A 26120-nucleotide genomic window follows, 5' to 3' on the forward strand; every position below is an offset into this window, starting at 1 on the left:
AAACCGATTTTTTTAAAAATAACTTAAAAAAAAAAACCATGAAGGAATCACCAGAGAAAATGTTTTATTAGACCCAAATAGCTTTCTCGTTGACTCAGTGTTTCTTTCATTTCTGGTCTTTTGCGTCGATTGTTATTATATTGCTTCCCCTGCTCACGAATTCGCGATAAAACCTTCACATCTCCGCCCACATATGCTTTTGCTGATTGTCACAGAAAGGAAACAAAAATGAGCGAGCGAGAGAAAGAGAGAGGCGGGTTAAATGATTTAGGAATGCTGGATGCACAGAAATATTACTATAATTTCGCGGATGTGAGAAGCCACAAGTATGGCTTTGTAAGCAGACGATCACACATTAGTGTCTGATTTGAACAAGAAGAACTTAACTTGCAGTATTCTGTGATCAGATTATCTTCTCTGATTTCTTTATAATATGTTGTCTAGTATTAATGTTATTAATATTATTAATGTTTGTGCCGCAATATATGTTACGAGTTTAACTATTCTTATATATCCTCTGGAAAAATGGGATCAGACGAGGTTGAGCGTTTTGTGGCAGTTCTGGAGAGTTATGCATGCTTGCTTACTCATCCATCTACACACTTAGAAAACGCATCCACACACTCAGTGACACAGACACGCGCTCACACACATGCACACGCACACAGGAGCGCACGCACATATTTACATACTCTCACAAGCACCCGTACACTCATAACATATACACTCTCGAGCACTCACACACGCAATTCGTTTAGACATTTCTCCTGTACATGGTGTTGAAGATGTAGCAGCACCATTACCTGCAGCACCACGACAGCAACCTGTAGCTAGCTGGTTCTACTTCGACTGTCATCAACTTACTTTTCTCTACATCACTTCTTTGTGTGTGTGTTGCATTTCTGCGCTTCAGTACATATTTTATCTGTTTGTATGTGTGTGTTTGTATTCCCACGCGTACGTGCGTGTCTCTGTGTGCGCGCGCACGTGCGTTTGCAGGACAGACGCCCTAGTCTGGCAGCGGACGTTAGTCAATGACTGGCGAGCACGGCGCATGCGCGTAAGACAGATCGCGCAAAGGCAATCGATCGGCGAGACAGTTTTGTCAGCAGCCGCCCATGGCGTCTCGCACACGCTGGCTGCATTGATTTCACCTCCTCACTCACTCGGACTCGCTTTCCACTGCCAGCCTTTTCCCCAACCACCACCATCACCACCCGGGCACCGTACTCATCTTCTAGCACTTGCTGATCCTCTGCCTGTCTCCATTTCCGCCAGCGTGTGCGCGCGCATACTTGAAACGCGTTCACTTTTCCCTCCTACACACCACCTTTTTTTTCTTTGCTTCGCTCTATTCAGTCTAAAGGAAAGAAGAAAGAAAGAGAGAGGGGGGAAAAATAAAGAAATCAAGGATCGGAGAGGGCTGGATGGATGGGTAGGATGGGCGGTGACGCCATCTCGCGACGTGAACTGCCCGCCTGCCGGCCTCGCAGCTGTTCAAACGGCTGTCACGTGGGCAGGGGGAGGTAAGCAAGCAGCATGACTCGGCGTCAACGTGAAGATGACAAGCTTTGCGTTGCGGCGCCTGTCCCCTCCCTCCTTACCTCCCTACCTCCACTCCCCCTTCTCTCTTTTCTGCTCGATGAAGACCGATAAGAAGCTCGACGAGTGGTGGTCGTTGGTGCTGGTGGTGGTGGCGGCGGCGGTGTGGTAGTTCCAGCTGCTGCTGTTGACGTTGACAGTGATGGTGGTGTTGCGGAGACGTCTGCGGAAGGGTGATGCCCTTGAAACAGTGGGGGGTGAGTACTGACCGAGCGGGACATGCTAATGATGTGTGATGTGTCAGGTTTTTTTTTTTCTTCTTCTGTTTTCCCTCTGGGGTTTCGATCTGACAGGTTACAGGTCGATTCACGACAGACGTTAATTACTGTTAATAGTCCCAGTGTGTGTGGGTTGTGTATCCTCACCTGTTGAGAGCTGTGCACTTTTCTAGTCCGCGAACTTGCAGTCGTTTCCCAGTAAGCATCAAGGCGAAGGCTTTGCATTTATTCCCCTTGACTACGGAGCGTTAGTAGCAGGTGATCATTGTTTAGATATTCGCACGACGGTCCGTGCGTATAAATATTTGCACGCACGCCCGAATGCGTGCATGAATCTTTTTATCTATGTATTACTTATATACACATACAGACACACACAATGTTTGCTACTTTGGCATGACAGCGAAAGCTTAATTTTTTATTTTATTTAATTTTTTCTTCTGAGAACCACGAATGATGCGTGCAGAAATTACTTCGACTTTGAGTCGAGAAGTGTGGGAAATATCTTAACCGGAAGTAAAGAAGTTACTGTTACAGTCAGTCAGACGGTCCTCAGTGAGTCCCAAACAGAATCATTTTTTTTTATTTCTGCAGCCAACAATCGTCTACATATAATAACTAAAGTAGCCATAGATGTCAGTGAACCGAATCTGGTAACAACTCTGGCCACATCCTCACTGGAGACTCGACTCTTTCCATCCTCAGCCTCCCGTGGCATAAAGCTGCGGAGAAAATCTTTTGCGTTTCATGTCACTCACTGACTCAAGGCTAGTGTTGACATTTTACAATATAAGGGTTGTATACTTTTTTCTTTTGCACTTGTATATGTGTGTGTGTGTGAGAGAGAGAATGGGTCAATGCTGTCTGCGACATGGTGATTGTGCGTTCAGAGTGAAAAATACCCAGAGGCAGCATGGCATTTCTCTGTGGAGTATGGGACACCAAGAAAGTTCATCACATAACGAACCCCAATATCAAAAGAACTAATTGTAAAAACTAAGCATGGAAATGACAAATATAATAGGCAATGAGACATCTACATATTGTATGTTATGATATACAACCAATCACAAAGAATTATCAAAATGTATAGTTTTAATTAGTTACAAATGTCTTCGATTTGCTCACAAGTTTTGGGGACCTGTATGGTAGTGAAATTTCCTCTCATCAAAAGATGGCGTGCGTTGCGATTGCTGTTGTTTGCCAGACAGGACATGGTTGGCACATGCTGCGCAGGCATAATGTTTGTAGAGAACCTCGTTTCTCTTTCACCGCAACACGTTGAAGGCCTTCCACTCTCATGGGTTTTCATTGCAATGTTTTTAAATCTGCCTAAAACTTATTTTGCAATGCAATCAAGGGAGCCATCATGTCTAGACAATGTTTTTGAGCTGTCTTTTAAATTTGCGAGAATTCTGCATTAGTTGAATTAATTTATTTACTTTGGGAGAATTGGAGAAGCATTTTTTTTTTTTCGTGAAAACTAGTTAGCAGCCAGCATAAATGTTTAAATATTGTGATTTATGTATCTTAGCTACTTAGGCAAATAAATCGGTGCAATATATGGAGGAACTGTCTACGTAAATCAGAGGACATTATAGGCCCATAGCACGCACTGTGCATGTTCTTCTAAAATATTTCAGTATAAATTGTAACGTGTTAAATGATGTGATGAATACATCGCTTGTATTCAGACTGTCACGTGTATTCAAACTGCATCATGTCTTATGTATCATCCTCCTCCTCCTCCTCCTCCTCATCATCATCATCATCATCATCATCATCGCCTTGATCTTTCACTTTTGTTAGCATTTCCTTGTCTTTGTCCACCTGGTTGAAATACTTTATATATTTTTTGGATGTGCTTTTTCCTCTGTCTGGATTTCTTTTTCTCTTACACATAAACAGAAATACATATCATGTACAAGCACACACACACAGAATGCCGACCACACAGCTGGTTGATAAATCTCTTTACACGCTGGAAACATCCGATGCTGCCATACAATTGTAGCCATATAGCTGACAAAGTAAATATGCCTTTTACTTTCCGCTTACATATTACTGTCAATTTTCGTGTTCATGTCCTCTTCATCCGGACATTCTTTGTCTAGATTTCAAACCAGAACTAAAGTCAATGAATAATGGATATTAGCCTAGTCTTTCACCGAAGATAATGGCATGCCAAAGTTTTGTCGGCGGTTGAGAGATGGGGGGAGGGGAGGGAATAACACGACTTTTTATGGAATCTTGCGATGGAACAAGTAACGGCCGCCGACGCATTTTGAGATTAGCATTAAGGGCTAACGGTTCCTGTAGCCACCAGAGCCATTGTCAGAAGGGTGCCGCCAGTCTGGGGGCATGATTAATGTGCAGCATGACGAGGAACTGCATTTTCCCCCCGCAGCCTGTTGATGCTGCATCTGTTAGAAAGGCTTTTCTGTTTACAGTTTCAACGGAAGGCAGTCTGTTGCACACCCAGACACTAGTCGTGGTAAATATACAACATACGTCATGGAAAGAATATGTAGGAATCATTTTATTTATTAAATTTTATTTTTTCTTTCAGTATGCTGCTAAATCTCCCCACAAGTAGGTGCAGATTAATTTTTTCGAGTCATTATAAGCCTCAGTCAAAGCTGAATAGGTTGAAAAATTTCTTCATTCTTTCTAGCCTTTGTTCTGCGGAGATTCCTTGTCTGTTGAGGTGAACAAAACTCACTGAACTACAAAACCAAACTTTAAAGATTTTTTTTTTTGAAATGCTTTGCAGAGTCTTGCTTCTTATGGAAAACAGCACCCAGAGCGAAACCTATTGAGAGCGCTCGTTCAGTTTCAAAATAATTATTATATTATTAAACTATTTTCAAAGAAATTGGAGAAGTGATGTTCTAGATTCTAGAGTTAGAGATCGGTTTCAAATAAACTGGAGAAGTTATCGGCCTGCCTCTGAGAAATTGGCAATATTATGCCATCACAAGTTGCCGTCCTCTTTCAAGGAAAATGGCGAAACTATGTAATTACCTCTCCCGCTTCATAGAAATTAGAAAAATCATATGATGAGAAATTATTATGAGGTTTCAAAGGATACAAAAGTTACTGCGCACAGAAATTTAGCTGGGAAAATCTCCAAATGCATCACAGAGTCTGTTCCAATATAGGAGTTTCTTGAGCGAAAAGTACCGCCATTGTTTGTTTTTTTTCTCAGAGACATTCACCCTCAACACTCATTCACCCTCAACACTCATTCACCCTCAACACTTCACCAAAGATTTCCGCGCATTCTCATTGTCATTTACTCATTTCTTGCCGCACTGCCTGGCAGAGAAGCGCCTGGTTGTCATCCCTACATAGCAGGCGCGAGGTCGTTGTCATGGTCACGGAAGAGTGATGCAAGGAAATTTTGATGGCTGCTCATCTCATTAGCTCGTCTGTGAAACTGAACCATACCTTGTCTTCCACACAAGGTCACGTGCTTGCGTGATTGATTGAGTGGTCGATCGGTCGATCTCGGCATTACCTTCTGCTTAATGTACGGCTGTCTGTTTGCGCAGCCATTTTGAGAGATGTGAAGAGGAGACATTTATATGCGAAATACTCGTGCATGGTAAACAAATCTTGCGGCCGTTATCGCATACCAGACATTTTTAAAAAATCAGATTTATATGTTATTATTCCGCATTGCTGTTCTGATATCGGCTCTGCAGAATTGTAATGTGCACAAGAACCGCTCACCCTTCCCCTGGCTCTCATCCCCCCTGCAGACATTTCCCCATCCCGCTCCACTTCCTCTGATGCAGTTGAATGTCAACAGAACAAAGATGTTATCACACCGACCTGTAGCAAAATATTTACCGCCTTGCGTGCCTTGTTCAAAAGTCTTTTGATCAGAGGATCAGAAAAACTTTTTTTTTTTTTTTTGCTTATCAACGTTTATAGTTCATTCCCTATTTTTTCAGCAGTTATAGTTGTTGATGATGAAAGGTCTTTCTGTTATCCCTGGTCTGCATCTGTCTGAGGAGTAATGAAAACCACCCAGACCCTCCCACCCTTTCAGACCAGCCCAGCTCAGCTACCAAGCCGCGATGGCAGTGTCCTTCTCTAAGGCATGGCTATGAGACACGTAACCATGGCAACGGCGACAAGCGTCTAATGGCTTTCTTAGTCTTGAAGGAAGAAAGCACAAGCTTTTTTGTGAAAACAGCGGAAAAGGAAAGAGCAGGGTTTGAATCTACTGCACTTAACACCGGATGCGCTTCTCTTCTCAAGAAAGGAACAAAACAAAAAATAACTAATCTGTAAACTTAAATTTAACGTCCTGAGGTGGGTTGGTATAGTAACCTCTCAGTTGATTTGTATTCTATCTTTAGAAACTCGGCGATCCTTATTGAGTATACCAGTCCTCCGTTTGGAGGGAAAGGGAAACAAGCTTCCTCAAAACGAATAGAACAATTGAAATTACCGTTTACCAGCAGCTGAATGTCCGAAAATCGAAAACACACACACGCACATCTCTTCTCTGTGGACCACCATGTTCCGGGCGGGAATAGATTATTTGCGAAGCGCATGCGCTGGACCGAAGTCTCATCTCGTCTTTTCCGGTTCTTCTTAAGACAGTGCGTCAGAGTTACAGTCGTAATTATTTTCGAGATGTTAGGCACTAACCGGCCTGCCGGCAAATGTCTGAGCATTGACCAAGAAAAATCTCTTGTGAGAGCCGTGAACCCTTGTCCTTTTAGCTTCAACCACGGACATTGCATCAGATGGACACTGCAGACACGATAGACATTGAATTAGGGTAGGTTTGGGATGAATAAAATTATTTTTAATGCATTTCTTTCCAGTAATAAACTCCATCAGAAAGAAAAACTTGCTCGTACAATATTTTGTAGATTATTGAAGCTCTTATCTCCTTTCTAGATGACGAGTGGCAAAACAAACAGACGACATATAAACATAAGCAAACATTGTTTTCTTTCCAAATATTTACATTCTGTACTTTTGTACAGGTGACATATCCAGGAAAATCTTTCAAAAGCAGAAACGCAGAATATTGCCACGATAGATAGATAAATGACCCCAGAAAATCACTGACCACAAAGGTCTGTAACACAGATATCACGGCTGTAGATGGATAATTTACGTTTTGAAGGCTACAACCAATGGTAGAGCCAAAACCAAAAACAAACTTACGAAAAAAAAAACAAAAAAAAACAACAACAACAACAACAAATAAAAATAAAACAAAGAAAAAAGTTTTAGAACACCTATAATTGAATTACATAAAAATATTACGGTCTAAACACCTAGCGAAGTACCTAATATTTTTTAAAGCCTTAACAGCATCGCTAGATGGATAGACAATGAAAGACTGAAATTAAGCGTTAATTAGAAAGACAGACAAAGAATGAATACAGAATGTGTAAACAGCACGATATTACCCAGGTGATCTGGCGTCTGGCTTCTCTGTTTGAGCAGAACTAAACACTTCCTTCCTTCTCCTCTCTAGTCGCCCTGCCGCCCATCAGCAGTGGGTCTGGATGCAATGTGCTTCGCTTCTGTGGTTGCGAGTCTCTGACGTAGAAAGACGATGAAAACAAGACACAGGTAGACAATTGCAGGTAAACACGCCAGTCGTAGAAATAGTTTTACCTACAGGGAGCACCCCACCCCCTAAAGATTCGCACCCTCTTTCTAAGTTTTACATGTTATTTTGGAATCTGCTAAGGTAAATAAATTGAAACAACAAAGAAAATTTTCTGTAAGTTTTTCAAAAGGAGGAATAGACATGTTAAATGGCTTAAGGAGACTTTTTTTTGTCTTGTCTTCTGGATGTTCGTCACTTTGATATCTTGCGATCTTGTTTAGTGCGCAGCAGGGTTTTGTTTTCGATTGTCCTATGTCTGCGCCAAGTTGTTTTTCACCCGTCGGCCACTTCTCTCTCTGAACGGTCTCTGCAGCCTGTTGTTCGTCTTGGCCATCTTGTCTGCAGTTTTTCCGCTGGATATATTTATTTGTCTCTTTCTTTTCACGTTTTTTTCATCACGGGACAAACGTGAGTTGATGTTACATTTCGCGCTGTTTAGGTTTCAAATGCGGGTACACGATGTCATAGACTGCACATCTGATGAAAAGGTTTCTCCGTCTCTCTTTCTCAATGAATGTTCTCAACAGCATCTTGTTTACTAACACATAATATGTTTCCGAATTAATGACCTTTTGTCACATTATTGTTACTATTATGTAAGCATGGTAGGGAAAGACTAAAAATTTCTAACAATGATAGTAGTAAATAATTTTTGGGGGGTGAGGGGAAAGGAAGGAAAGAACTAGTGAGTGCGGAGGGTTGAACAAATCTTATTGCTACAAGTCCAGCAGCTAGCCTTGTATCGTGTTCTTCAATTCTGGAGTCTTTGTCAGGACTCTGGCAGTGGAACGACAGGTAATTTCAGCAATCATCGACAATTAACTACGTGAGCCTAACATCACACAAAGTGTGGTGAGTGAAAATAAACATGGCTCCCTGCAGGTGTGTTGTACAAATAACTTTTAAATGGACGCCGGCAATAACAGAAAAGATTGCAGGTGATGTAGTGCAATTCTCTTTTCTCTCTCCCTCTCTCTCACACACGTACACGCACGAAAGCGCTCGTCCTCCACCTCCTCCACACATACTAAAAATAATCTCTCTCGATAATGAGTTGGTACTGGAGGTGAATACTTGAATTTTAAAGGGGTTTTTTTTTTTTCATTAGTTTGTCTTCCCTTCAGCATCAATAAGCAAACACTTTAGCTTCACTTCTCTTGTTATTCGAAAGAGTTAGCATTACCTTGTAACCTTTTTTTACAGCGATGTTAACAAACTGATGTTGTTTTCAATGTTTGTTGTGGTCATCAGCTACCATTAAAAGATTTAAAATAAATAATAAATTGGAAATGACAGGCTTTCTAACAAAAATTTAAGAATAACTTCTGAATAAAACACTTGTCACAGTAATTCTACATTAGCATGCGCTGTCAAGAGTGCTGATCTTTTTCTTCGAATTAAAACGAAATTTTTCTCGAAACACGTGTCCTGTATGAGGAACAATCTGAACCGGAAATCCTCCCAGCTGGTCAATGTCGAGAGCAAGAGATTTCCTAATGAGATCGTTTGCTGATGGAAAAAGAGATAATTTCCTAGGTGGTTAAAGCGTGAGGGGTTGTTAGTGCTGATTGGTTAAATTAAATAGCAAAAGCGACGACGTGGGGCATACATAACGAGAGTCGTGTGACGACCTTTGCCCTTTTTTCTAAAACTCTAAAGGCACGTGCAGTTCAGATTATTAACTCCACACGTAAACGCATGTCACGAAAAAGTGTTTGTTAGGTTCAAATCTCGGCTCTGACACGCTGTTCATTCTTTGCACATAGCATCCCTACCACAGAACGGTGAGATTATAAGGGTTCATATAGTTTCTAGGAGACAAACATATTTACCCTGGTATCCATGTTTTCTGGGAATCATCTTTTACAGGTGTTTTGCCGTGATGCTAACTTTGGGTAAAACACAAACTGAACAAAATACTTGGTGCAATGCGGTGTAAACATTATTAAAATAAAATATCTGCTCATCACGATTTCCGGTCAACATACAAGCTATTTCGATCACGTGACCCGTTCTCTTGAACATGACGTCACAGTCTACGACGAGAGCTCGTCACGTGCCACGCACATCACGTGCAGGTGAGGCAGGGCAGGTGTCGACACACAGCCACCCAGCAGGGGCGATCAATCACCGACTCGCTTTGTCACTCAGGTTCAAGGTGACGTGAACAGGTGCAGCTGCTGGTGGATGAAGCACGTGCTGTTCTTCCGCTGACGTGGCGAAGCGGGTATTTTTTTTTCTCTCTCTCTCTCATCTCTACTCCACCCTTCCCTCCATCTCCCACGCTTTTGATATGGCTGATTTTTTATTTTTTTTTTTACTTTTTTTTTTTCCTCAAAGCTTTCTTCGGTGAAAAGGTGATGCAGCCACCCACGAAGCAGATGACTGCGCCAGGCAGCAGGGAGATGTGAGGAACGAGCGTCGAAGAAATTTGATCAGCGGGGACAAGAACGCATCGTTTGTTATAATTGACAGATCGGATTCGATTGCTCTCTCATTTCCTTCTCCCGTTCACACCCTCTGGTGTTATTTCTTCATTGTTTTCATTCCCGTTATCTAGTCTCTCTCTCTTCCCCTCTCACCCTCTTTCTCTTTTATCTTCTATTATTCTCTTTCCTTTTATCTCTTTCTTTCTCCTCATAGGCTTTTAAATCAGTCGTCTGTCATAATTTTTTTTTATCTTCTATTATTCTCTTTTCTTTTATCTTTCTTTTTTTCTCATAGGCTTTTAAGTTAAGCGCCTGTCATAAAAAAAATCAGTTGAAGGGGATATTTTTTTCTCCAACTGTGGCACATGTTTACAGGACCAGCTGCTTTGCTGTGATGTCGTGTACAAGTTCCTAGTAACCGTCAAACACCTATCTATGTATCTCTCTTTTATTACTATTCTTTGCTTCTTAACTTCACTTTAATCGTCTTTCTCTTTTTTTCTTCTTCCTCTGTCGTTCGCTCCCTGGTTTCGCAATTCTCAGCGAGGACGCTGATCCTGCAAGAACTGTAACTCATCATAATAAATTATTACTTCTAATAATAAACGACTGCATCTTGCGTAACATCTTGTTTACTTTATAGCCACGATTTGTTTTTTGTTTGTTTGTTTGTTCTTTGTTTGTTTGTGTGTGTGTGGGAGGATGATGGTGTTGGTCGTCTGCTGATTTCTGTTCGCCATGAGATGTGAGGGATAATTTTATGGATGGATGCAAGCATCACAGTAGTGGTTTTTTTATATATATTTTTTTATCAACAACATTACATGCAAGAGCACACACACATCATTTGAATGGAGTTTTAATGTAACTTGACAACGCGTTTTGTCGTCGCCACACTTCCGGTACAAAGGTGCACCGAGTGCGCCTGCTGTCCTCAGTTCTCGGCCTTTCTCAACGTTTACCGAAGGTTTTACGACAACCAGAGCTTGGCAACCGCACTCTTGTCAATATGTGTTTACTGCAACCAGAAAACAGTTCTGGAATAGAGAGCCAGTCGCCGAAAATTAACTTCCCTTATCGTTAAGTTCTCAAAGATACAAACTATCGTGGAGGACTGGTCGGGGATTGTGATGTGAGCTGCTGGGATGGAAGACATGACCCTTATCGTTGTGTGTCATTCATTATTTGTTGAAGAGGACAAGTACCTAGGTTTACCTACTGAAATCTGCGATTACCTTGGCGGGCCGGATGAAATGATTTCGGGCCCACCAATACAAGACAGCGAATCACAGACAAGTATTTCTGAATTAAATACGAGGCTTTTATCCAAGTATGAGACATTTTCCATTCAAAAATGAGTGAGAACGGAGATATCAAGTCTGCGTGTCTTTCATGTCTTCCAGTAGGTCACGTGAATTTTTATTTGAGTTGTCCACGTTTGAAATATCTGTTATTCAAAGTAATCTGTTTTACTCAAAGTTCTTGCAGTAAAGACGAACTTACTAGTACTCTAAACTAAAAAAAAAATATATTTCATACCAATTGACTCTTTTCCTTCTCTCATACATCAGTGACACCAAAACGAGGCTCTTTGTAGTTTTCATCATTTTTATCTTAATAAGGTTTTAGCTTATTTTTAAGTAATATTTTAATGAACAGAAACTGACTGTTTATATTTAAGGAGTATTAGTGAGCAGTTAGTGAAGTCAGCACTTGAGCCGAGAATTGTAGTGCTTGTTCGGATCTGTCTTCGGCATCTCTCTTCTTTTTTTCTTCTCTCTCCTCTCTCTCTCTGTTTGTTATCTACATTGTGAAAGTACAAATAGGTGTTGAGGTGCAGGGAGTAATATTCACAGAATGTGTTTACTCTTCCTATGTCTATTATGACTTCTATATTGCACAGTGGAGTGAGTGAATGTGTGAGTGAGTTAGTGGATGAGTGAAGGAGTGAGCAAACGAGGGTGGGACGACTCAACGAGTGAGTCAATGTGTGAATTTCTGAATATATTAATTTTTCCATGGCAACTATACTTCCAATACTTTTAACAGATCTTCTCTCAATCCTTTATTTGTTGTCTCGATGGCACCGTGGTCTCTCAGCCTCACACTGCATTGACAGTCTGTAGTACACGGAGAGCCTTTCACCTTGTAAATTATAACTGAGATTTATCGGCTTCAGACTGCCTGATAAGCAAAGATATACAAAGATGCTTTTTCTTTCAAGGATGCAAAATTTTTTTTCCCGCGTGAACAGAAACATTGCATCTGTGGTTTTCTCCCACCACCGTGGCGAACGTCTGGCTTCCTTGCAGTTCTAGAAAGTTCCTTCTTCTGGCCTTGGGCAAAATGATGCCAGAGTCCTCGCCAAAATAGTGTGAATGTATAGACTGGAATACTTTAAACAAATTTCCGAGTCTGGTGAGCAGATTTGTTGTTGTTGTTGTTGTTTTTTTTTTTTTTTTTAAACCGCTTTCTGGTTAATATTTGGAGCTTCCCTCAGGCGACTTCTTAAAAAATGAGCAGACAACATTTTTATTTATTTTAAGTCCCAGGTATTCTGGGATTGCTGGAGACAAAATGTAGGCGAGGAGCTATGAATATATATATTTATTTTAAAAACCTGTAGTCTCAGAACAGATAGAATGCACATTAACAGTCCTGTGATTACACACAATGACATTATATTAGTAGAATCTTTCATATTTATTCTGATGCTGCTTAGTCATCTGCAAGTAAAAAAAAAACTACTTTCGTATCTGGCTTTTATTTCTCTCCCAGTTTTGCGTTTATTGTTTATTTACATCCCAGTAGTTTATGCTTTCATATTCCAGTTGTGACATTTTTCACATGCACTGTACATATATTCATATGATGTCTTCATTGACTGACAGGCTTGGGTTACGTTTCATCACAGGCTCTAGATGGCGCCAGTGGCCGCAAAAACTCTCTTCAGTCTTTAACAACCCTTTCATCCTGTTGCTGTTCAGTCTATGAGTGTAACTTTAAGAGGTGGAAAAGGAGTCGGAGGTGTCCTGGGACACATGTCTTGCAAAGTGTAACACAATGGGTTGAGATGGAGGAAGCTGCATCTCGTGATGCATCGCTTGCCTGCGGCACATCCTGCGATAATTCACATGGACTTCGGGTGGATGGCATGCGTCCCGCACTCGGAGTAATGTATGATATTTCGATTGCTGCTGCCAACATATACAGACCTTAAAATGAAAAACTGCATGAATGTCCTATCAGGATGGTGAGTGAGAAATCTTATTTTCGCTACATCTGTAAATAACCTTTACCTTCCTAAATATTCTTTACTACATTCCACTTTGTCTTTCTTTATGTTCTTCTCGTCACCATGTTTCCCCCCTGAGCTTATTTCTGATCCTCACAAACCGTTTCTGTATTTTCACAACTACTTTTCTGCATTTATAGCTTTGAGTCATATAACCGTTCATTGTATTTGTCAGTTTTCCACCAAAGAATCTGTGTTGTATTGGACAGTTTACGAGAGTGGACAAGATCTTAAATCGATTGTCTTATATTTGAAGTTTTCTCGTGAAAGGGATGCACTGTGATAGAAGAGTTGAAGCTGGTATTGATGTAACAGGGCGCAAGAGAATCAATACAAATCTTTATTTCAGCCATCTCCAACACCTAGTTCGGTCTTCAAGCTTTGCCTGACAAGCTCAGATTATGTAGAATTCGGGTTTTCAAGACAGGGGCGGGACAGGGCGAGGATGGAGAGAAAGAGAAGGGGAGAGAGAGTGAGCAACACAGTTCCAGCAACTTGATGATGAATCCACCAACCCCTCAACCACATCACCTTCCTGCATTTTTCGCTCTGAGATCAGCTTTGAGAGATTCCCAGCAATAGTATGTAGCTGGCTGGTTAATGACAAATTTCACTTTGTATGTTAGAACTGAACAGACAGCGCGTGTTTGTTTGTTGTCAGTAAATTCATTTCTGTCTTTTCATTTTTAACATCCTTACTTTATATTTCGTGGCTAAATTCAGCCACTAAAAACTTTCTATCGCACATTTTCCGTTTACCCCTAGCTGCAAGAAGAAACATTTTTTTTAAAAATTAATAGATCAGCATTGCCATCTCTACCTTACTCTGTCTTTCACACCCTCCCTTGTTTTTCTCCCTCCCAAGCTTAACAGCTGCAGCTTGTCTGAAACTGTGGGTCCGAACCGTAGAAGCTGGCGAGATCCAAGATACGGGGGAAGTAAATGCGACTTAATTTGTCCAGAGCGAAAGGTTAACATGCCACCGTGACTGAGCAAAGCCAGGAGTGCGAGTGCGGTCACGTGACCCTGAAGTTTTGTAAACACCTGCTGCAGCAAGCTTTTCACGGCCAGGCCCGACACCGCACGTACACCTCCCGCGGTGGGGAACAAATAAATCGTGAGCGACAGATGATCCAAGCGGGAGCTAAGTGATTAACACGTTTGAGCTGCTAACGTGCTAAGCAAACGCCCGCACGCACCAGCGGGTTGACAACCCTCGCCAGGGGACGCAACTCCATGGAGCGGCCTCAGGGAGCCCGGATTTAGAAGAAAAAAGAAATCTCTGACGGCGACGTGCCTGAAGAAGAGATGCCAGACCACGTTGCTGAGAAAAACCGTTTTTTAAAACAAGTGAAAGGCTTGGGGGAAAAAAAGGATTCCTTAAGTGAAATAATTTTGTTTTCAAGACAACCGCCGAATCTCTAATTTTTCCCATGATGCAAGTGGAAAAGGAACTCCAAAGAAACTCGCTTAGGGAGATGTCTTCTAGGAAACGAAACTACTAGCTCTTGATGCAAGCAACTGTTTTGCCATCAAACCAAAGGTATGGATATATACAATAACTCTTTTACCTTTAGAAGCCTTTTAATATATCTCCGAGATAATTTATGTTCTACTTCAAAAGTAAACATTTTGTTGATTTCTTTCTCTTTCTCTGTGAACACGTGTGTATGTTTGAGTGTACACTGTACCTAATCCCTTTCTCTCTGGTTGTATCCTGACCTTAGCCTCCGCGAGGCTCTTACCAAAACAGAGAAGAGGGTGGAACGATTTCCCTGGGATGCTTACAGATGACCTTTGACCTATGCACGTTAAGCACGCGCGACAAAGTAAACGGCTTTATTGACGGGATCGATACGCATGGAAGAAGAGGCTGACACAGTTAAGGACTGTTCTTTGGCGTTGCCGCTTAATCTAGTCCAGGTCAGAGGTCATGCTGTGTTTTAGGTCGCGTAGAACTATTAGCGCTGAGTGATGAGGTTCAATTGTCTGTAGGAAATTAATACTCTGTTGGGGATGTAGCTCGTTCATGTATATTTAATTGTTCAGGAACTTCCGCTAATTGTGTTAATATTTATGAATGTATTTAACTGTTGAGTAATGTTGGGTAATTGCATTTGTGCTCACGGTTGATGTCCCGCTACCTCAGTAAATGCCAAGGTGGCGTCCTTCAAGACTAAAGCATGCATGACGAGGCAGCTTGTGATTGGATGAAGCATGTCACAAATGGGTTATTAAAAAAAAAACCGTTAAAAAGGGCAGGCAACTGGCAGTTATGTCATTAGAGTTACTTCCCACAGCACGCTGAAACAGTCAAATAAATAACACAAATATCGATTAGATCTTTTCCCCTGGGGTCTTGAAAGGATTTCATTGAGCCCTGCCTCTCTCCCCCCACTCTCTGTAAACTCCTGAGGCTATTTAAAAACAATCACAACAACAAACAAAATGGTAGGCTGTTGGGAGCGCGGAGTTGTTTCTAAAGCAGTAGCAACATTCGCTGTTGAGTGCAGGCGCGACTGAGGAGAAAAGGAAGGAAGGGAGAAATCTCTTGAGAGGAACAAACGGTCGGTAGCTGCCATTTTTGTGTCCTGCTTTTCTTGGAGTCTGCCATAACACCGCCGTGTGGTAGCGGCACAGACGGGGGAAAATCTCTCCGACACCTCCATGGCAAAATCTATTTATAAGATTCGATCAATGAAGTTGTTGATCGATGCCTCCCCCATTAGGCATTTTCCTCCTCTCCTCAGCTAATGATGATGAGGTTAGGGCGCTTGCGTACTCTCTCTCTCTCACTCTCTGTCGCGCGCGCGAGCTGACACACACACACACAAAGCATACACGCATGCATTACCAGCGGATCAAAGAAAACCGAGATTGCGAGCCTTTCCCTCCATGATGAGGATGGCATCAATGGCCCAGAAATGTAGCAGGCAGAATGTTGGCTGTCACAACAAACCAGTGTTTAGCGTTCATAGCAAGAGCAGGGCTTGGTTGACCCCGGGGTCATCTTCGCTCATCGGGATGGTTCTCGGCAGCTGAGCGTTTATCGTTGGCTGGCAGAAGCCAGTCTGCAGACCACACAGAGTAGATGGCATGGACTGAGTGTACAGCTTTTTTGATTGCTAGTTTAAATCATATCACAAAAATAATTCATTGCTTAATTAAACTAAATTTTTGAGCAAGCCTACGGGATTGCAAAGAGAGCATGGTCCACACACACAAACACCAAAACAAAACAATTTACATCCAGTAGCATCAAGTTTTTTTAAGGATATCATTACTGTCAAACTGAGATTGTTACTGTTTGAATATTGATGTGATTCGTGCCGAATACCATATTATCAATGCTGGACATACTCTTGAGAACTGTGTTATTATTGTTATTATATGATGTTTTGAGTGGTACACCCACGAGGGCTCTTATAGACTCAATATAAATACTAGTGTCAGTGACAACAGATTTTTTTTTTTTGTCGGGACCGCAAATAGCTACAGACATATTAACCTCTTCACCGTCGACTTCGCTTGTTGACTTGCACGTGATCATTCTATTGATGTCCGTCGATGGTGGAGTAGGCGTGCCTCCCAGCATGCAGCAGTAACCCAGTTAGTAAGGTCTGTAAAGTTATAAATAGTTTTAATTATGCTTTTTGTTAGGATTTGTCAGAAATCGGTGAGCGACTCATTTATCTTCCTTTATTCTTTTCTTGCGTTGAGCGCCTCCTGACACTGATCAGAATTAAATGTTGAATATACCCTGGATAGCTCTGATTACAGCCGACTAGCCGCCATAATGAAAAAGTCATGAAGTCTCAGTATTTTAAATCCCTTGCCACTTTATTTTCTTTTTTTCTTAAGCTATAGACGCTGCTTGTTTTTTGTTTTTTTTCGTCTTGAGCTGTTCATTTCTTTGATTCAGCACTGAAGAGACAGGAGCAGATGTGTTTGTTTACTGTTCTGATTTATGTGATATTACTAGAAAAGTGATGGTGTGAGGCTTAGATTTTTTTACAGCTGTGGGCTTGGAGTATGTCCGGTAATTTTTAGATGAGATGTTTTTGAGCATCGACTTGGACATGGAGAGAAAGTGAAGGGGTCAAGACCTCCAATGCACTTACTTCCATGAACAACAAATGTGAGAGGAGTAGATGGACAGGAGTCACAAATTCTATTTTCTTTCTCTCTATTGCACACACACACATATTATTTTACACACACCATTTTCACCTGTCTGCGAGTTTTACTTTATATTTTACCGACAGAAAAATCACTCAGATAGGTAGGTCTGTGGAGAGCTGTCGCAGGGTTGGCAGCAATATCAAGAAATGGGCGACGCCCACGGCTCCCGATTGTTTACACACCAGGACCGTACACAACAGCCTCCAGGCCGAGCCATCGATCGCCAGACAGCATCCCACAGACCTTCTCTCTGCTTTGTGAAGGAAACATCCCCTCTTCCTCCGTCTTTCTATCCATCGTTCTGTCTTCAGATGCTTAGAGTTTTGTTGTTAAGTACACGGACACAATGTAGAGTTCAAAGTTCAAACTAAGCAAAAACAAAATTGAGGTCAGTCCACGTGTGCTTGTTAATTAAAAAAAATATATATATAAAACATATAGAGCGTTAATTAACAGCATAATGTGAAAGAAGTATTGGTAATTTAGTGTGAGTTTTATGAATGAACTAAAATCACGATTAACATCGGTTTTGAAACGCTTTTGATTGGTTATCATTCAGCATTACGTGGGTTACAGTCTCTTTGATAGGAAAGCAGCGTCCCTCTGTTTTTTTTCTCTCTCTCTCTGTGAGAAAGGGAGACGAACAGGCAGAAATACAGAAATACTTTCAAACAAAGTGAAGCAGTGAAAGCCGATGGTACAGAGAATGTTGTCAGGGAAAATGCGCAAAATGTTTGTAACAAACCTTTCAAAGTCTGTTTTCTTGCCTTGGGGAAATCGTTTTAATCGCTGTGCGATGTTGGTGTCTGTTGAAAAATTCACTAATTTGCTGCAAACCAAAGCTGCTTCTCTTCCTCGGGGCCATTAAACTACCGTCCATCATGGGAAAGCTTGCAAAACCAATGGTTCTCTCACACACGTGCACACACTTTCTCTTTTTCAGACACACCTGTTCTAGCTTCTTCTTTCTCTCTGTACCTTTTGTGTGCTCACAACTTATAGAACTTTCTCTATCTCTCTCTCTTACACACACGCATGCACGCACGCGCGACCCTCCTACAAAACCTCAGTAAACAAATCCTTCAAATGAAATTAAGACAGTGCTACTGCATTAATAAAATAAAGCTGACAGGCCATCTCCTTTCGTCTCTTCCTCCTTTAACCCTCCCCCGTTTTTTGTCCCTTTTCCTATTTCCTCGCTCTCTTATCACATTATTTTTTTATCCTTTGAAATAACCTTTCAGACATAGCATTGGATTCTAAACAACATAGCATTAGAGTTTTAATACAATTTATTTTTTTTAAAGCCGATGTCATTAGCAACACATGATTTGTCAGGTTTCCTGTCCAACTTTATGAATCTGGCACTAAATAACAGACAGGCGCGGTTTAAAAAAAAGAAAATCTCGTTGGGAGTGCTCGCTCTTGTTGGGAGGCTTGGTCTGGGACAAACCGGATGAGATTCGGTTATTGACGGAGGAGGGGAAACCGAATGATGGACTTCTCCAACGGTCCTCGCCAGAGAAAGGGAGAGGCGCTGTCGAGGCTTCATTCACTGAGGGTCTGCTCATATTGGCGTGTTTGGAAAAGATGAACGTAAAGGTTTATACAGATGATGACAAATGTACTGACATCTCCACTGAAAGCGATTTTAAAGTGTGATAGACACGTGGCGATGTCTTCAAGAAACTTCCGTTTCCGTCTTTGCTTGTTTTTCGTTTGGCTGTAGGGATACTTGTGGTAGGCAAATGAAAAACTCTGAATGATCGGTGACTGACAAAGACCCAGGACGGCTAATATAAGTAATTCAGTAAGAAGTAAACTTTGATGTTTAATAAGTTTGGTATTTTTTTTTCTTCAGGGGGACAAGATGATGGCGCCAACTAAAGCATCTCCCTTGCTGATCAAGCCGATACCAGAGGACTAGCAAGTGCTGAGCTCATTGGTCAGAATAAAACTCACAGCCTGGAGCCTAGCGTGATAAACTGTACAGTGAGGTATCATGCGCTCTCAGGCGAGGAAATAAGTATGACGTCACTTCCGGCGATCGCGAAGGAACTGGTGGTCGCTGTGGTAGTGTTGTTGGCGGTGGTGATATCGTCAGGCGACAGCGACGTGTGCAGCCTCCGACCGGTGTTCAACTCCAGGGAGCACTCGGCGACGTTCCTTGCAAGTGAGTGGTATTCAGCAAGAGAGTGTAGTGTGATGTTGGATAACCTTTGACCCATTCCCTTCTCCTTTCTCCTCCCGCTGTCAGAGTTAGTGTTTGTTATCCTGTCCTCTGCTTTTCTTTTTAGTGTCTGTGCTGTCTTGGTTTGTCCATACCTATATTCGTATCCTGTCTTTGTTTCACTGAATCTTTCTTTATCTCTCTGCTTGTCTGTCATTCTTAACCACGCAAAGCTCCAAAGTGTCAAACCTCCAGAACCCTCTAAAGCCTCGTTGTATTGTCAGCCACGCTTGACTTTAGCTCTCCCTCTGTTTCTCTTAGTCTCCCGTCTCTATTCCTTTTTGTCTCCATCTGTTTCTCTTAGTCTACCACTGTATTTCCTCTTTTGCAACTTCTTACGTGCATGCCTTCTCCTGCCTTTATCAATTCATTATTTTATTCGGTCTGTTTGTCTGTCTGTCTATCTATCCGTCTATGAGAAGTTTTTGAGGCCAGAGCCCAGTCTTATGGTTGTCGAGCCAGTGCAGTTAAAGATGATTGATGCTCGCGACGGAAATAATTGCCATCGTTATCAGGTACTTGGTGGCGGGCGGTGTAACCCCTTCACGCAAGCTCCCTCCTCACCCCTCCCTTCCACCCTTCCACGGATGTTTTGAAAGAGCGCGGGATGTATGCTACATGAGTAAACAGCCAAAAGGCTATAGATGCACCGTCGATGTTAGTTTTCTTAAACACCTTTCTGATGATATAGCAGATGAAACGAATCCAGTGTTCTTGCATGATAGTGTTATCTGAGAGCAGAAGGCACCAGAAGTGCTCCCGCATTTCGCGCTCAAACGGGAACAGCGAGAAAAAGCAGGAAGCGATGGCTAATCTTTTCACCTCCCTCTGAAGTCATTCCCCTTTTTCATAACCATCGGCGCGCGGACACTTCAACATGCCTCAAAGTAAACAAGACTAATGGAAGTGAAAGAAGAACCTGGAGGAAATCAATGGGAGGACGGTTGTGTTCTGCGTGTTGACCGACAACAGTGTCGTCTGCAAAAGGCAGAGAGAGATATATAGAAGGCACTTTTGGATTGTAATTTATTGGTTTAAACAAAAAAAAATTTTTTACTGTCCCGAGAAGTTATCGCTGAGTAACCCTCTCGTTTGACAACAAAGGAGGAATCTGCACAAAGATCTGAGAAAAATAAAATATTGAAAGCGGATGCATGATGGTGCTGTGGGAATGATTATTTATGTGTGAAGGTGATTGAATGTTGCTGGCGTTTAAAGTGGTGATAGTGAAGGATGTGATGAGGATGTGGAGGTATTTTTGCGAGTCTGTGATGCTCATATAACTTCAAGACCTCAAAGAGATGATAAACTTAATTTCCTTGTAGTGAGCAGCGATGTAAAGAAATTTTTTTTTCGCAAACTAGAATATCATATTTCCTATGAGATTATATCAAAGTACTCCAACATTTTACAAGTGGATCTGGTCCAAAACTGCTCCCGCCAGAAATTTGTCTTTCATTTTTCTCGATACCTGTGACTAACAGAGTAACAAAGCTCATAGTCATTGGAAAGAGAGGAACGGTCACGTGACCTTGCCAAGAAATGGCGCATGCGCACTTTCTTTATAATTTCCTTAGCTAATTTTCTTTCGCTCTTCCACTTCTCTTCTTACCCACGCAACCTTTGTCTATGTTTACCCCCGTCTCTTGCCTCCATCACGTGACTTTCTGAGTCCATCCCCAGTCCCTAGCCAATCTGACGTCCATCCCGGTCTCCCCAAATCTGACGCACATCCCATCCGCCGCCGCCTCTGTTTATCTTGATTACCCGGAGCCTGAAACCGCCTCGGCTGAGTTCGATCACGATCAGTCAGGCTCGGGGAAGATTTCTTCATTTATGGCCGATTTCTCTCTTCCTCCTATTTCACGTCGGCAGGCTGTAGAACGAAACTACCTTCAGCTGGTCTTAGAATGGGAGTAGGGATGGAGAGAGGAGAGTGGAAGTAGAAGCTGTGTGGGTATGATCTGTTGGCGGATGGTGCAGAAAGTGAGTGGTAGTGGTTCCAGAAGAAAATCAGAGGCTGGCACTGAAATCCGGATTAGAGAACAGAGAACAGCACGTTCACCCACTTTAATGTCGCCATTGTATTTCTGTTTTTAGCAGTCACGTGTTTTTTCCATGGGAGGCTACCTAAATCGGCTTTCCAGAACACGAAGCAGACTTTGTGTAGGTGGCGCCACGGACGTAGAGCGACTTCTCGCCAGGTGGCGGTCGACAGTCGAAGTGGTTGCCAGGTGTGCGCGATACATCATCCGGGGCTTAGAAAATTACCTGTCACCCAGCGTGCACCCTGTCTTAATTACACCAAGATTCTTGAAACATTTCCTGGAGTATAATCTGGTCTCGGGCAGTTTGTCCTCCAAACCGTGTTTTTTAATTTTTTTTATATTTTTAATGGCGGAGGCGAAAGTCTTGGTAAGTGATAAATTACATCCCTTCATTGTTTTTTTAACCAACAAAAATGTCTTACAGCGCTCGGCGTCTTGGCACGAGGCCCCTGGTGGTTGGCAAAAGCTCATTCCATGACACTGTGTCACGGAAAGTCAAAGATAGGGAAAATAGGGGTTTGGTTTTAATTTCCACATACTGTCTGTCCTCTTGATCCAGTGAACCACAAGGTGTTCATTGCCCAATCCTGCGTCATTAAGCATCCTTTACCTTTCGCATCTTTATCAGTGCAAATATTTGATTGGAAATATACTGATTAGCTTTATCGGAGCTCTAAGCGCCAATTGCTACATATAGAAGTGCTGAATAAGAGATTGTGAAAACTGCATTGGGTAACAGCAAGATCCCTTGTTTTGTGATGAAGCAAACCCGTACCCGCCTAACGAGAAAATATAGTTTCCGCTTGCATCAAAATAAAACCATAAACTTCTTAATTTCTTTTCAGAACCCTTCTGGAACAGAGACGACATTACTTCAGGCGAAGAGGAGACAATTTTCATCCGAAAGGGAAACTGTCCAGTGCGCGTGCGCGGACGAGAGATAGATGAAGACGAGGCCAAGACTGGTTCTTATTCTCAGTCGCTGCGCAACGGCAGTGAGAAGGACAGCAGCGAGAAGAAACATGGCGGCGGGGGTGCGCAGCGGAAGCTGAAGGGGTCTAAACGAAAGAGGAAGCAAGAGAAGAGGAAAAGGTTCCGAAAGAAGAAGAAAAAGTCTTAAACAAGGTTTGTGTTTTGTAAACTTTGCTTTGTATTGTATAATTATGTTGATAGCAGCTTTGTAAATTTTCCAGCAAATGAAACAAGCGCATTCAAGAAAAGAACGGAAAAATCTTGGGAAGAACCAGAGATCAAGAGAAAAAAAAGAAAAAAGAGAAATAAAGATTAAAGAAAGAAAGGAATGGTTAAAAAAGAGAAGAAAACAAAAGAAAAAAATAAAGATAAATGAAAGTGGAAAGAAAAACAAAACTTTAGTGCAAAGTAAGAAACCAGACATTTTCAGTCAATGCCAAGATTTAGAATAAAAATAAACGAGTTAGTGCATGCATTTTTCTGAATAGAATCTGTTTGAAATAATGTTCCTTCTAAAGTATAAAGCTACGTGTAAAAGAGCCTGAAAAAATGAAGTAGTTATACAGATGCATCACGTGCTTAGTTTCGAGGAAGCAGTCCAAGTAGAGTATTTCAAATTATAAAGTAAATTGAGAAGACTATTCATTCTTGCTCGGGAAATGTTATTAGCTACATTTAAAATTCTGTCTGACCAATACACCGATTTACACCTGTGGTTTCTTGACCCTTGTTTTTCTTGTTGCTGTGCCAGGTGAGCCCCCGTCACGCTATCGCTGCTCAGTTGCCCAACAGAACGAGTCCCTCGGCCACTGAATGAGCCACTTCCTCCACACGAGGACCAAAAGACCAGAGAAAGGTCTCACTGGGAGGGTTGTCGTCTTCTACACAACAATTTCTCGGCTGCCGGACGCACACAGGGAACTGAACGACGAACAAAATAGCTTCTTTCATCCTGTGGAGGAGTTGGGGCAACACGAGTTTCGTTGGCGGCGTTGATGACGACTTCTCTTCATTCTTGAGGAGAGGAAAGTCTACAAGGTTTTCGAACTCAGCTGACTAGAAAAATAACCAAAAGTATACAAAAATTGATACTAAACAAAAACTTGAATCCTGAGATGTATTCTTTCGCCAGTGTCATGAGACTTCGTTTGTCCTTTGTCAACTCACGGTGAAGAGGCAACATGGCGACGGCGATTGTTTTGTGCATGTTCATTCGACGAATATCAGAAGTCACCACTCTAGCAAGATGGTATGACAGAAACACACATGATACGAGAAAGTGTAAGTCAGATAATGACCTGATTTGACCGGAAGTGAACAGAGCTTCGGACAAGAGATTTGTACTGTGACGTCATCTCCTGTTTGAATTTTCCGTTGGTTCGTTCTTTTGACGGCCACACAATACTTTAGGAATCGGTCATCATGTGTTCGAAACAACTGATATCAGTGAACGGCTTTAAACATCGTCCTTCGTAGAGCTGTAGACTAGTTTAGTGTATGTTAGTCTAATGCAGCTGTCTATCAGTAGTCTAGCCAGACGACTAATACAGAATATCTCATGTAGTCTAGCCGCGGACTGTTGGCATGGTGCTTTTGCTTCGTGTATAAAAAGCCGGAATATAATCTTTGCTCAGAAATAGACTGCAGCTTATATTATATTTTGTCTAATGGGGCATTTTGTATTAGTCGCTCCTACAACTAATACTACTTGACGGGTTTTACTGGAAATATTCGTGTGCGTATGTTATACACAGGTATCAACATTTGTAGACAGTTTTTCAATCACACAAACGGAAATAGTTTGAAAAACTCACATTAAAGGAAACAGTTTCATACAGATATATAATTGTACGCTAGTGACTCACAAGTTGAAAAGCTTAATTTAGGAATTTTTGGGATTTTTTTTTTTTAGGGGGGAGGGGATGCATTGCTATTATAGTCAGTCATCCTGTATCAATCTATCATAACCACACTTTCTTTTTAGAAGCATGCTGTTCATTATGTCTGCTAACAAAGCATCATGGCAATAATTTTACTTATTGACGAAGATATCTGTAAGTTATACGAAGCCGTTGATTCCACGTAGAAGTATACTACATTGCCAAACAAAATAAAGACAAGACAGCCAAACCAACCAACCAGAGATCGTCTTGGATGGGATTAGCAATTTCTTGGTTGTCCCAGATGTTCCCCAAGCAGTCCTCTGCGTATTTCGGATTTCAAGGCTTCCTGTTCAGATTACCTGCGGTTGTTTATTGTGTCTCACTGCCAGACGACTGAAGGTTCACGGAGCCTGGATATGTGCCTGTAGTCCGTGTCCACCCGGTATACCCCATTGTGATATATTATAAACTGTTACAGACTGCATCCCAAGTGTTCGGCTGACCACCTGATGCTCAGTGTTGAGTCCTTCCACGTGGATTCCTCACTGATGCTGTACTTAGCCTGGTATAACCATGCTTGTGCCCTTTTGTTGCCAATTTTCGTTTTCATTGTGGATCCTGACTGCGGTGACAAGGTTTATCTGATGGTGGCGGAAGAAAACAAGGGTGCTGTGCATGTTTTGAACTAAAAGAAAAGAGGAATCCTTCCGCCACCTCCTCGCCATTGTCTCTTGTTCATTGTCTGCAATCAGCAGATTGTGATGTAGTCCATACTTGTCCTGTGTTTATTCCTCATGTTTTGATGAACATAAATATAAATATGGAGGCAATACCAATTAACACGAAGCGAGGGTTACATCACTGATATGTGTGATACACACAGTTACATGGACAAGAAGACCACGGAGAAAAGTGAAAAATGAGAAATATCAGAGCAATATCAAGAAACATAAGCTTTTTTTAAAAAAAAAATGTAGATGGATGATGAGAGTGACAGAATGGGTAAGAGTTTCAGCATTTTTGTCGTGTAGATAATAATCTCATGTGGTGAACCTTCAGTATACTTGTTGGCTAATAAACAAAAATTCCTACAGACTACTTAGGACACATGTTTGTAGTCCGCAATATTGTAGATTACTTGTGAACAGAAAGACTGCATGGCCAATTTTTATTTCTAGATGCTACTCCAAATAATTTAGGGAGATTAACATCAAATCATTCTTAACACCACCCACACTCGTTCTACACTCTCCTGCTTTCTGTCGCCTCCCATCCCTTCCTTCAACCCTTTAAAGAACATTTTTCGCCACGGGCTGTGGGTGTCTGAGAAAAGTCTATGATGTTATCATTCTATTCAGTGCAGTTTATTTCCACACTTATAACTCTGATAACACTTCTAACGTGAGGTCCTCAGAAGTGAATGACTTCTGGCCAATAATCTTTCCATCCCTCATTCGCGAGTTTTAGTTGCACGTATAGCGAGCATCCATCAAACATTCACACATGGACACTTGTATATAAATTTGAATACAGGCGTTAGGTTTAGTCAGATACGCAGAGAATCTGTTTTGTGGTGAATAAAGTCATTGTATTCAAATAGATGTTTTCAAATGT

At 41.7% G+C, this 26120-nt stretch overlaps 1 long non-coding RNA gene across 6 annotated transcripts; it reads left to right on the forward strand.

Annotated features, from left to right (window-relative positions):
• The first annotated feature begins 964 nt into the window (after positions 1 to 964).
• On the forward strand, positions 965 to 23689 carry LOC112554594. Of its 6 annotated transcripts, none has more exons than XR_003097262.1 (4): positions 965 to 1799; positions 19235 to 19546; positions 22497 to 22776; positions 23375 to 23689. It is a non-coding gene; the product is annotated as an uncharacterized LOC112554594 (long non-coding RNA). The 6 variants fall into 6 exon arrangements; XR_003097267.1 differs by lacking the exon at positions 965 to 1799 and adding an exon at positions 7110 to 7441; XR_003097265.1 differs by lacking the exon at positions 965 to 1799 and adding an exon at positions 12907 to 13149.
• The last annotated feature ends 2431 nt before the right edge of the window (positions 23690 to 26120 follow it).

This window comes from Pomacea canaliculata, linkage group LG13, assembly GCF_003073045.1.
Source record: "Pomacea canaliculata isolate SZHN2017 linkage group LG13, ASM307304v1, whole genome shotgun sequence".
Taxonomy (NCBI): Eukaryota; Metazoa; Mollusca; class Gastropoda; order Architaenioglossa; family Ampullariidae; genus Pomacea; species Pomacea canaliculata.